The 13,243-nt window shown below is 34.4% G+C and overlaps 1 protein-coding gene across 1 annotated transcript in view; it reads right to left on the bottom strand.

The window, feature by feature from the left end:
• Positions 1 to 13,243, bottom strand: part of LOC134536329 (homeobox protein Nkx-6.1) — a 201,354-nt gene that overhangs the window by 104,219 nt on the left and 83,892 nt on the right. The gene's annotated exons all lie outside the window — the stretch shown is intronic.

Here is a 13,243-nt window from a genome sequence, read left to right as displayed (position 1 = left end):
TTGGTACCTTTCCAATGCGTGTAATGTAGTTCAATATGTTTCTGACTGAAATAAATAGGCTGGGGCATCAAAAATATACGTTTAAAAATTTTAAAATACATGTTGCTATCATTACCACTAATTTCTAAACAACTGGTAGAATATTCATTAAAAATACATGCAATTATGAACAATACACTGTAAAGTTATTTCAAAAAAATTAAAACAATAACACAGAAAATATTCAGCCTACACATAGACTTACACTTCTGGTCTTGTTCATTGGTAACCAAGCAAGAGTTTTGTTAATACATACCTACTGTCTGCATTGCAGGTCTTTTGGTTGGATGTGTTAGTGAACCTGTAAGCTGATGCTTAACCTTTAACTTCGGGATGGTTTGAAGTTAAGCATACGTAGACTGTATAAAATCATCAGCAAATTATTTTTTTTTATTATTATTTGCGGAACTTTTGTTTTTAAAGGACATGCCTATAGTCCATAATCCTTTTTTAAACAAACCAGTGAAGCAAAAAAAATAATATATATGTGCAAAAACAATTCAACTAGTTGTCAAAATATTTTTTGTAACAACACAAGTAGAATACAGGACTTGTGTGGAATATACAAAAATAATTATGTGACGTCATGTTTGTGATATATTTGAAGTCTGGGAAACTTGTTCAGATGAAACTTTATTTTTAACTATTTGTCAGCAGAGTTAATATACGGACATACCTCTGCCATTGTTGATTATACTGTATGTCATACGAAACTTTAATAAAAAAAACAAGGAATAACAAATATGCAAACACGCTGGGGAAAAAAAACAAAATCAGACGATGTCAAAAATGTATTATTAAAAACACAGACGGCACATAAAATTCAGTTGAAGTAATTATTAAAAATACTTATTTATTTCAGCACAGACGGACACAGTGGCTTAACAACGACGAGACAGTAGCAACAAGCACAATAAATAAAGACAAAAAAAGACACTGGACCACACATCAATAAACAATGATACTAAACAAATAAAATTGGTAACCCAAGACAGCACAGGTTTTTGAGTTTTCTTATGACATACAGTGTAATCAGCAATGGCGTATGTCCAAAATCAATCTTTCCCATTGTAAGAACCATTTAAAGAACGTAGAGTTAAGTTACGTTCAAATAGTTTTTTCATTGGCAAATATTTCCGAATATTTATTTATATGCGAATAAATATTTTACTGTAGTAATTTTACTATTTTTTTCATTTGTGTAGTTTCTCAGTATCCAAACCTGAATTTAATTATGTTATTTTGCAATGGTTTTATATTTAGAGAGCTAAACTTAGAATAAGATGTGATCTGAAGTAGAAAATATTAGTTTTATGAGATAAATGAGAAACGCCTTCTCAGACACGGGTGTGCTGATGAAGTTACAAATGAAATTATGCTCAGTTAGGCCCACTAAGCCTTCTTCCTATCAGTAGAGAGTTAGTCTCTTTTTTCAAAATCTCACAATTACCCCTTCCCTGATATTCGGAAATTCTATGGTTTCAATGGCAACAATAAAAAAACGCGTTCTTGAAAATATACGCAGGTCACTTCAGAATTTGTTTTTTTCTTCTTCTTAGATCATATTTCACTGAAGGCTATTAGTGAAGGACCTGTACAGGAACAATTTTTATAGTATTTATTTTATCTAATCAAGAGCTTGTTCATGTAATAAATGTGTAGGACAAAATCAGTGTACATATCTCCATGATTATTGCATAAAATATATTTCAGCACATTAGTATAAAAATAAAATCATATTTGTGTTCATGAATAAATTAATTTTATGTTTTATATGACACCATTGTTTGTTTTTAAAGAACCTAAAATATAGGCTATTCGTACTTATTTTAAAATTCCGAAAGAAAATCCATTTTGTAGACTTAAACGTTATGAGTGAATTACTTTTCATGAAAAGTCCGCCCACTAGAGTATTTGTGTCATTTTTATATGAATCATTTAAAAATTATGTTATAATTTAGTTGCTGCTGAAACCTCATAGACCTTTGCTTTTGGCCCATATAATAAATACTTAAATTTTGTTATGCCCACTAGTGTTCATTAATATGTACAATTTGTGATAAATTAGGAAAATACATTTAATTCGTAGCTTACTATTAAATTATGGAGAAAATAAGCTAGCCATCGAGGTGAATTGTGTTTATGGTATCCCAAGTAGAGAATTGTATTGGATACTGAGGAGACAAATCGTTTATATCTCTCCATGCCCACGCATTTAACTTAATGATGAAGCTAATTCCGGAAAACATTGGTTAATACTAATAATGTTAATAATTACTCGTTCCAGGTAAATCACGTGATTTATGATGCAACCGAACTTATTTATTTGATAAGTATGAATATTCACCGAGAGAAGCTTAATTATTATCATTTTGGAAATATACGGAACAATTTCATTTGGTGCCAGTGTAAAGCACTTGATATTGTAGTCAATAAACACAATTAATGTATCATGAAACGTCAATTTTTTTATATGTAAACAAAATCGATTCAATGACATTAATTAATAAATATATATTGCATGGAAATCTAAAACCATGCTGTCAAAACATGTGATAAAAAAAGAAGAGGAAAGGGCGGCTTTTACATCCTTCTTCATCAAAATGTAAAAATTTATTTATAATAGGCATTCTGTATTTTGTAATTGTTTGCATGCTGTTTATATAGGTATACAATATATTTGCCTTCGTTGGCATTAACTACGGATTATTTTTTAAATTTCTAATCACAAGATTCAGTTAAAGGACTTTATCATGTCTGTCCTTCGCTTAGCTTGGATGACCAGTTAGTAGCAGTCAGAGACATACTGTGCGTGTATACCTATACATATACATATATACATGTACTAAATTAGAATTAGGGTCTATGTTAATTTATTTCTAAAAATTTTATATCTAAGTTTTTTTTAAATATTTAATTCCTTGTTAGATATGTTGTATTCATAATTTTAATATTTATTTGTGCATGTTAGGTGGTTTACACTCAAACTACCCAATATGAACGAGTTGAATATTTTTCACCTGTAGGAGTGTCGATTACGAAGTCCGCAGCATTCCTTAATCCAAGAGAATTTGTTTGCGTTATTAATCACAGAATATCACAGCAATAATTTACTTTTAGTTCCATTCCTGATAAAAGAAATTCTGTCAATAGGGAGTAAATATTGCTAATGCTGTCATTTAGAAACATTTCACGATATATTTAGGACCCGAGACACGTTGGTTGTTTAGTTACAAAGTACATATAGCCTACACATAAAAAAGTTGCTATTTTGAAGTGAGGCCAGAAATTTTAGCCTATGAGATTTTCATGCTGTTTTTGTAGGTTGATTATATAATTATTAAACACAAAGTTTATTGTCAAAACAATTAGCTCAAAGTTTAGTGTTGATAGCTTTTAATTTTAAATGCGTAATATTGCTATGTATACATAAAAAACAAATTGTAAGCTTCAGTTTTCAGTGCTAGTTAATCAGGCTTATTAAATTTATTTCAAATGCCTGCCCAGGAAAAATTTTATACCGTACTCATTAGTCACGGCTGAAATTATTTCCTGTTTCTCGGATGAAACAAACTGAAATTTTATCTTTCAAAGCATAATTGCGTTTAAATAAATTTCTTCAGTAATTAGGAAAATGCTTGAGAATGGTTTTGATATGAGTTTTGGAGAAGCAACGGTTTTTAATGGTTGGTTTATTGTAAATTAAAAAAGATTTAATTAATCTAGAATAATTAATTTTATATTTTATTTTTTCTCCTTGTAAACTAACAGAAACTTTTATGAAAGGTGTTTTAAATGTTTTTTTTTATTTTTAGCAAATGTAACAGATAGGCCTATATTTATAAAAAAATTACAGATATTTGTAAATTTGTGCATTTACACGAAAACAACTGTATCACTACAAAATAGTGTTGCCAATAATACTGGGTTTGTATTCGTAATCGAGAATTTATGCCTTTGTTGTCCCAGTACCTCCAATAATTAAAGTTGTTTGTAAACCGTTCCATGAATAGCTTTCCATTATTAACTGCGCACATTAATAAGCAAGGTAAAACAAAATAATGTACAATTATTGAATTTTCTATTATCTTTTCTGTGGTTTAAAAATTTATGCTTGAATAAAACACCGATTAACATTTTAAACTATGCTCCAATTTCTTAAATTATATTCAATTTTACCCCAAAAAACGTATTTCTTATATACTACAAAAATAACCACAACCACGTGTTGTACAATGTTTCAATATATTTGGTGTAGTATTACAAAATTATTTTTGGCAACTGGTTTCCAAAGGAATCTTTTGTAAAAGTATAGAAAAAAACATTTATTTGTGTACAGACAGTAAAATAAAAATTGAATTAGAGGTAAGGAATTTTTTAAATAAAAAAAATGGGGGTTGCCTGTAAAGTCGGTTTACGGACGATAATTTTACGTGATAACGTCATAAGAAAACAATGATGAAAAATTGCATACTTTCTTAATTTTCAAATATTATTAACAGTTTTTGAAAATTTAATTTAAATAATTTGTTTAAATAAGATCACGAACAATTAGTTAAAAAGCCCGCCTTAACCTGTTTGATATTATTGAAGATTTTCTCGCACGGTATGGTTGGCCGGTTCTCGCACGCTCGGCTCAGGCGGAACATGACAATTTTTTCGTGCGTGCAGCCGGCGTTCATCGATTTATAAGACGTTATCACGTCAAAAAATACTTAATTGTAATACCTACCAATAATCTCAATGTATAGGTAACTTGATATGATAGTTTGGGGGTTCGTTTTAATTCGTGGTCGAGTGGGTCCCTCCATCGGCGGCCGAGATCGCCGAGGCTCGACAGTCACGTGGTTCGGGGTCGATGACCGGCTATCAACCCTCGTCGCGATTCAGTTTACGAGCGCTGAGTCGCTTCCCGAGTGGTTTCGAGCCCATTACGATCCCGTGGCAGTCCTCCACGCAAGACCGTGCTGCGCGAAGCCTCGCCTTTGCGCCGTGGGCCCGTTCTACAGTGACACGCAGACGGAGACGGATCTCACGGTAGCACGCAGACGGAGACGGATCTCACGGTAGCACGCAGACGGAGACGGATCTCACGGTAGCACGCCGACGGAGACGGATCTCACGGTAGCACGCCGACGGAGACGGATCTCACGGTAACACACAGACGGAGACGGATCTCACGGTAGCTCGCAGACGGAGACGGATCTCACGGTAACACGCAGACGGAGACGGATCTCACGGTAGCATGCCGACGGAGACGGATCTCACGGTAACACGCAGACGGAGACGGATCTCACGGTAACACGCAGACGGAGACGGATCTCACGGTAGCATGCCGACGGAGACGGATCTCACGGTAACACGCAGACGGAGACGGATCTCACGGTAGCATGCCGACGGAGACGGATCTCACGGTAGCACGCCGACGGAGACGGATCTCACGGTAACACGCAGACGGAGACGGATCTCACGGTAACACACAGACGGAGACGGATCTCACGGTAGCACGCCGACGTAGACGGATCTCACGGTAGCACGCCGACGGAGACGGATCTCACGGTAACACGCAGACGGAGACGGATCTCACGGTAACACACAGACGGAGACGGATCTCACGGTAGTACGCAGACGGAGACGGATCTCACGGTAACACACAGACGGAGACGGATCTCACGGTAGCACGCCGACGGAGACGGATCTCACGGTAACACGCAGACGGAGACGGATCTCACGGTAGCATGCCGACGGAGACGGATCTCACGGTAGTACGCAGACGGAGACGGATCTCACGGTAACACACAGACGGAGACGGATCTCACGGTAGCACGCCGACGGAGACGGATCTCACGGTAACACGCAGACGGAGACGGATCTCACGGTAGCACGCCGACGGAGACGGATCTCACGGTAGTACGCAGACGGAGACGGATCTCACGGTAACACACAGACGGAGACGGATCTCACGGTAGCACGCCGACGGAGACGGATCTCACGGTAACACGCAGACGGAGACGGATCTCACGGTAGCACGCCGACGGAGACGGATCTCACGGTAGCACGCCGACGGAGACGGATCTCACGGTAACACGCAGACGGAGACGGATCTCACGGTAACACACAGACGGAGACGGATCTCACGGTAGTACGCAGACGGAGACGGATCTCACGGTAACACACAGACGGAGACGGATCTCACGGTAGCACGTCGACGGAGACGGATCTCACGGTAACACGCAGACGGAGACGGATCTCACGGTAGCATGCCGACGGAGACGGATCTCACGGTAGTACGCAGACGGAGACGGATCTCACGGTAGTACGCAGACGGAGACGGATCTCACGGTAACACACAGACGGAGACGGATCTCACGGTAGCACGCCGACGGAGACGGATCTCACGGTAACACGCAGACGGAGACGGATCTCACGGTAGCATGCCGACGGAGACGGATCTCACGGTAGTACGCAGACGGAGACGGATCTCACGGTAACACACAGACGGAGACGGATCTCACGGTAGCACGCCGACGGAGACGGATCTCACGGTAACACGCAGACGGAGACGGATCTCACGGTAGCATGCCGACGGAGACGGATCTCACGGTAGTACGCAGACGGAGACGGATCTCACGGTAGTACGCAGACGGAGACGGATCTCACGGTAACACGCAGACGGAGACGGATCTCACGGTAGTACGCAGACGGAGACGGATCTCACGGTAGTACGCAGACGGAGACGGATCTCACGGTAACACACAGACGGAGACGGATCTCACGGTAGCACGCCGACGGAGACGGATCTCACGGTAACACGCAGACGGAGACGGATCTCACGGTAGCATGCCGACGGAGACGGATCTCACGGTAGTACGCAGACGGAGACGGATCTCACGGTAGTACGCAGACGGAGACGGATCTCACGGTAACACACAGACGGAGACGGATCTCACGGTAACACACAGACGGAGACGGATCTCACGGTAGCTCGCAGACGGAGACGGATCTCGCGGTAGCACGCAGACGGAGAAGGACCCGCGCGGATATCAGCTCGGCAATGCTCAGCTCTTCCGTTTACGTCGCTCCGCGCGACCAATAGAAGCCGAGTATTTAGCTGCGGCGGTAGTAACCACGTTTGTTTGTGTTCTAAAAACGTTAAAAATTGTTTCAAGTCCACGCATATCTAGTGTTCTATTGTTACTTTAAGGTGTATTTTTATTATATGTGTATATTATGCCCGTGATATGATCTCGAATCATAATATATATTTTTTTATTGCATTAATATTTCGGAAATTTTAAAAGGCAATCTCATTGGTTTGCCATTTGTTACGTTTCCGTGCATCGTGGAAGCAGCAGACGCGATAGTGTAATAATCCGGGAGATCCGTCTCCGTTTACGTGCCATTGTAGAACGGGCCTATTGTATCTGTAGACGTGATATTAATCACGCGAGTATGTGATTCTGGTAAAAAGAAAAACCTATCTCACTCGCCTCGTTGTTTGTAGCTTTGATCATAATATTTATGAGACTTGATTTCAGTTCAACTAAAAAAAAAAAATGTTTAGTGCATAGTTATAGGTATAGCTAAAACTCTCGCCTTACAGTGCAGATAAAGGCGATTTAGATATGTCAACATTCTAAAACAATTTTTTAAATTGTATGATGTTTTAAATAATTATACCTATATATTCACTATAAGTTAAATTGTTGAAAACTAATTTTACGCGAAATTAAAATTATTAAACAACTTTTAATCAGACTGCACTCTGAATGAATAAATTTCTGTATTTTACGGAACCTTCATTTTATCACACTACTAATTATTTATCTACCAAGTTTGTTGTGTGGTTTGCATTATATGAGATAATAGCTGGTTATCTCGTCACCAAATTTTAAGACGCTTGTAGAATCAATAAGAAACATAGCCGAAGGCCAGGCTTACAAACATGCGAAGCTATAGGTTGGTGTAAAAAACATAATTATGACTTTAGCGAAAATATTTACTTTGAATACAGCACTCGAGCTGGAGCAATTAAGTAAATGATTTTTTTTTCCCTTTCTTTGTAAGAAGATACATATTTTTTTACCTTTGAAACAGTTTTATATCAAGAAGAGCAACTTGCCGTGGTGATAGTTGAGTCTGAGTCAAGAAATGTCTGTGTTAGCTTAACTTTGAATTTTTATACTGCATTAAAACACTGTTTGAGTTAGTTTGATTTTGTGATTCGTGCTGCAGTTAAGACTTGATTTCTTTGAAGTTATATATTTGATGAGCTAGAAAATAGTTGATAACAAATATTTATTTGAACGTATTCAATAGAAAAAAATATGAAAGAAATTCAGTTACGCTAAAAAAAATTTTGCCAGTAGACTTCAATCGTTAAATCAGAGCTCATCAAAAATTATTAGATTTCACATTTTTGGTAAAAACGTACTTCAATCGCATTACACAATGTTTTTTTTTCTTTTAATTTTTTTTAAATATTTCTATAAAGGATGCATCTTTTCTCAATTATGACTAAAAACTGTATAGGCTACAGACTTACTACCTAGTGTTTAATCTAATGTATTTTTAAATTAATAATAAAATACCAGCATGATTTGTATTATTTGTACAAATAATTACAAAACTTAAAAAATATTTATAAAACTATTAGATAACACATTTATAGGCATTCTATACTTAATAATTTTGGGCCTATAAACACAAATTGGGTTTTCCCCCTTTTTTTCTGATATAATGCGTGTAAAATAATTTCTTACAAAATTTACAGTTATTTTTAATCAGTATGTAGATGTGTGCTTGAAAATTGATTTTTTAATATAGCTTTCTGAATGTTTTATTATATATATATATAAAACCGAAACGTATAGCCTAAGCAATAGTAAATATTTGTTATATGTGTTATCATACATCGAACACCATTTGTATTTTATTGGTACTAATGTTTCATGAATGGGTTTAAGACAAATTAAGAGACTTGTAATAAGATATATTATGTAATGTAATTTTGATATAGCTACAAATGGTTTAGGGCTGAAAAAATCAATTTAAGCGGAGCCATTCACGAAAATGAAAATATTTTTGTAACTTTAATCTTAGTTTCTATTATTAATATCCTTACGCCCATGATGCAAGTTAGTTTAAAGGAGTAAAATCATAAGCAATAAATTTACTACAAGAAGAATACTGCCATTAGAAATCCTCATTCTGTCATTAAGTACGTCAAACTAACCGGCGGCTACGGAACACTTAGTAAAAAGGTGTATTACATTATAATAAAAACAACGCAGTTTTCCGGTTAGTACAAACTTTTTATCATCGCTTCAAAGTATTCGCAGGGTGAAGTTTAGAAAAATAAATATATTCATTCACTTTTAATCACAAAATGTTTTATGGTCATTAAAACCTTACATATTTATCTACGAAAAAAAAATTACTTTGCAGTGAATGAAATTTTTTTTTCCCAGGGATTATGGATTAACATCTATTGCGATTCAGATTTTGAGGTTCAACAGTAGCTGTAGTAAATTAAATATATATATTTGTAACCAATAAAGTATGCCTGTATATTTTTTGTTCTATTGCCATGTGCCACAGAAGTAGCCTCATGAGTAGACCAATAAAAAAACGCTTTTTGGTATTATGTTATTATTAATAAAGCAAATATAAATCATCAATGTTGAATGATTCAGCTATTGGAAAAATAAATTTTAACCTGTAACTTACAATAGTTTGCATTAAAACATATTTTGCTCCAGTTAAGATTCCGTTTATGCCATTTAAGAAAACTTTCTATATGTTCACAAATAAATCTTTGAAAAAAAAGCCTACCACTGCAACCGAGTAGCGTAAATTTTACACTGAAAAACGTTTAAATTATGTTCAATCCGAAAAATCAGTTACTTAGTTACTGTAGTTTTTAGATTATGATTAATGTGAAGAAACACAGGTTATTGTGATCATTTAACAAACATTTGATGAAAATGTATGTAATTTTCAATTTTAGTGTTACAGGAAAATGTTGGCATTTTGTATAAAAAAATATAAGGTTTTAATAGGTAGGCCCTACTTTTATTGATTAACTTTGGCAATGTATTTAACTTAATTTGAAAGATACAATTTTTCCAGTAGGCTAATGTGTTTAAAACCACTATTATTATCCTACTAGTTTGGTTTCTAATACAAGTTCACAACTTATTTTACAATTTTTTTTGTAAATGTACAGTTGTTAATTTTCTATGTAGAATACTTAACCTCACGAATAAACACATTTCACATCCACACAACCAACAATGTAGGCGCTTGTATTATGGCCTATTTTATAGAAAATAAATGCGTTTGGTTATTGGTTTGAATACTTATCGTATCTACAAAAATAGTTTAAGTAGGATAGCCAAAGTTTACTTGCTGATTCATAGGCGGATTTAGAGGGGGGGCACGGAGGCACATGACCCCCTCCCCCTCCCCTTCCCACAGAAAAGTAAAAAAAAATGCACTGGAAAATACGACTTCTGAAGTAATAAACAGGTATTATTCTGGGTCCAGATTTGTTAGATTTCTCTTAGTTGTTCGCTGTTGAAATGATTCGTTGTTTGATAATGGCAATGGTCACACAAATCATCTCGAAACTATTTTGTAAAAAAAATAATAAAACCACAAAAATATTAAACTTACTTTAAAAATAATAATTACTTATGAAAACTGTAAAATACATTTATAATACTAAATAAATTTCTAAATTCTAAACTAAAAGTTATAGGCTATTTCAATCCTCAAGAGTTAAAAAAATATAAGTTGGAGTAATCTTCACATAAGCGTATAGAGGCCTGTCGATTGCTAGTTTTGTTCGTCTTCAATAACTATTTAAATTATAGCCATATAAAAGTTTAAAGCTATTTTTGTTGCTCCGTGACATAATTTTTTTACCCTTATCTCATGTTTGTATGTTGTATGCTACTGTGTTATTTTTGTTGAATTATATATAGCCTACCTTCAGATATAGTTCATTAAAATGTTTAAAATAAGAAAACAATATAATAAGTAACAAAATAGACACCTACGGTCTCTCAGAATTCATTTTTAAAACATTTAAAGAATTGAATATAATGACAAATTATACTTAATTTCTTTAATAGTTGTTCTACAGCAAAAACTATTGGATTTAATAAAATAGGATTTAGTAACTCTATTGATGTTATAGTAATTAGAATAAACTAAACTATTTGTTATGTAATTACTTAAAATTGTTATTTTTTAATACTCTTGTATACGCAAACACAAAATGTACTTTCTTTGCCTCAAAAATTTGGTGCAAAATATTAGTTCTAGCAGAGGTAGGCCTACTAAGTAATAAGTACCATACATAGCTTACAAAATATCCTTTAATGATGATAAGAGAGCTATATCGTGCGTCAATACTTGGTAAAAAATTGCCGCGGTACTATAGATGTCGTGATATCTAATTTGTTGCTTCTATCTTACCATTAGATGCTTGTGCAATTTCGTCACATAGACCTAATGTAGGTAATAAAAATGGTAAAGCGATTCTCTCGACATAAACTCTGTCATCGACCACAGGTAAAAATGAAATTGTGTTGCATACAAACAAGTTAGTGCATTATTAATTTATTGTGAATAAAAATATTTAATAATTATCTATTCTTATAATTATTTAATATACTCATTATAGAACTCAGTAATTTAAACAGTTTAATGAACGCCACAATGTTTAATTGAAACTCGACCTGTCAAATATTTTGAGATGGTAAAATAATTTTCAGTGACATAAAATAACTTTTTAGAAAATACTTTTTTTTATCACTTATGGTTTGTAATTAACAAAAATACTTGGAAGTACATGTTTGGTAGCTGAAAAGATTTTTTTTTAATGTATGGTGCTGCCAAACTGGTTGGAGAGAGGCCAGTGCTGTGCAACCTTATTTTTAAATACAGATAACATAATGGAAACGTAAATAAAATAGAGACGGCAATTTAAAAACTGAACAAACGAGTTTGGAAAGGCATTTTTAAAATTATTAGCTACAGATTATTGCTATTAAAACGGGCCGAATATTGGGCAGAAACAGATAAAATGTAGCCCTAACTAATTATATTTTTAAAAGATTTTTAGTAAATTTTAAGGTTGAACATTACCTAACGGGAATTTCTTTTAACGTGTAGGCCCACACATAACATCAATTTACAACAATCTGCGACCCCTAAGAAAACGTGTTTCATTCCACTACTTTCTCAAATATTGTTTCCAAAGTCATGCACAGTGCATTCTATATGATATGACTACTTTGAAAGAAAACACGACGAATATATTTAAGTAAATAAGATTAAATCTAAATGTAAATCCACCTATCCAATAATATGCTGATAGTCAAAGTTTAAGTAAAATTTTTGTGTGGTTCTGGTGGTTGTGGTTAAATTCTCTCTTAGGAAGGTGGTGAGATATTATGTCTTAAAGAAACAAAATTCTTTACATACAACCTTCAAAGACTAATAATATAGGTACGGAAATAATAAACTGAGCTGGGTTGAGATGTTATATTTACACTTTCAATCTAAATTATCCATTGAGTAGGAAAATTTATATCTCAATTAGATATACTTGAAATGTAAAATCAATAAATTTTATTTTACTTTTATTATAGAATAATTATACATTAAAGTTATAATTATAGCGTAAAATAATTACCATACAAAAAATAAAAATAGTTTAGTTATAGAAAAATAATTCGATATAAGCTATCTTAGGAATTGACAAAGTGTGAGTTTGAGTGTTAAAATGTTCCTGCAATATATAGATCATTGTATTCTTGGTTCTTTTGTTATCCTGTTGTAGAAGAGTACCATGTAAATTTATTTTAAAACAAAGATGTAGTCCTTTCGCTACGCATTTTTCTCAATGTGACTCACAAAGTGTTCAGATTATTTTGAATGATCCTTCTACGCTGTAATTATTATTTGTAAGTAATTCTACGAAGAAAGTATTCGAAAATAAATTTCCAATTTTTTTTTTCAACCTATAAAAGTAAACAAGTTAAAATTTTACTAAAAGTTCCTGTGGAATTCGTAACCTTCATTTCTTATCTGAACAAGCAAGTGCTTAAGTTTCTAAAGTTATGATACATCGGAATATATAGAACGCAGCCTGACATTTCAAATGTCCTGTACATTTTTTTAGAAAATGTTC

This window comes from Bacillus rossius, chromosome 10 (genome assembly GCF_032445375.1).
Source record: "Bacillus rossius redtenbacheri isolate Brsri chromosome 10, Brsri_v3, whole genome shotgun sequence".
Taxonomy (NCBI): domain Eukaryota; kingdom Metazoa; phylum Arthropoda; class Insecta; order Phasmatodea; family Bacillidae; genus Bacillus; species Bacillus rossius.
Note: the sequence above shows the minus strand (reverse complement) of the source record. Positions and strands in the feature narration are given on the sequence as shown.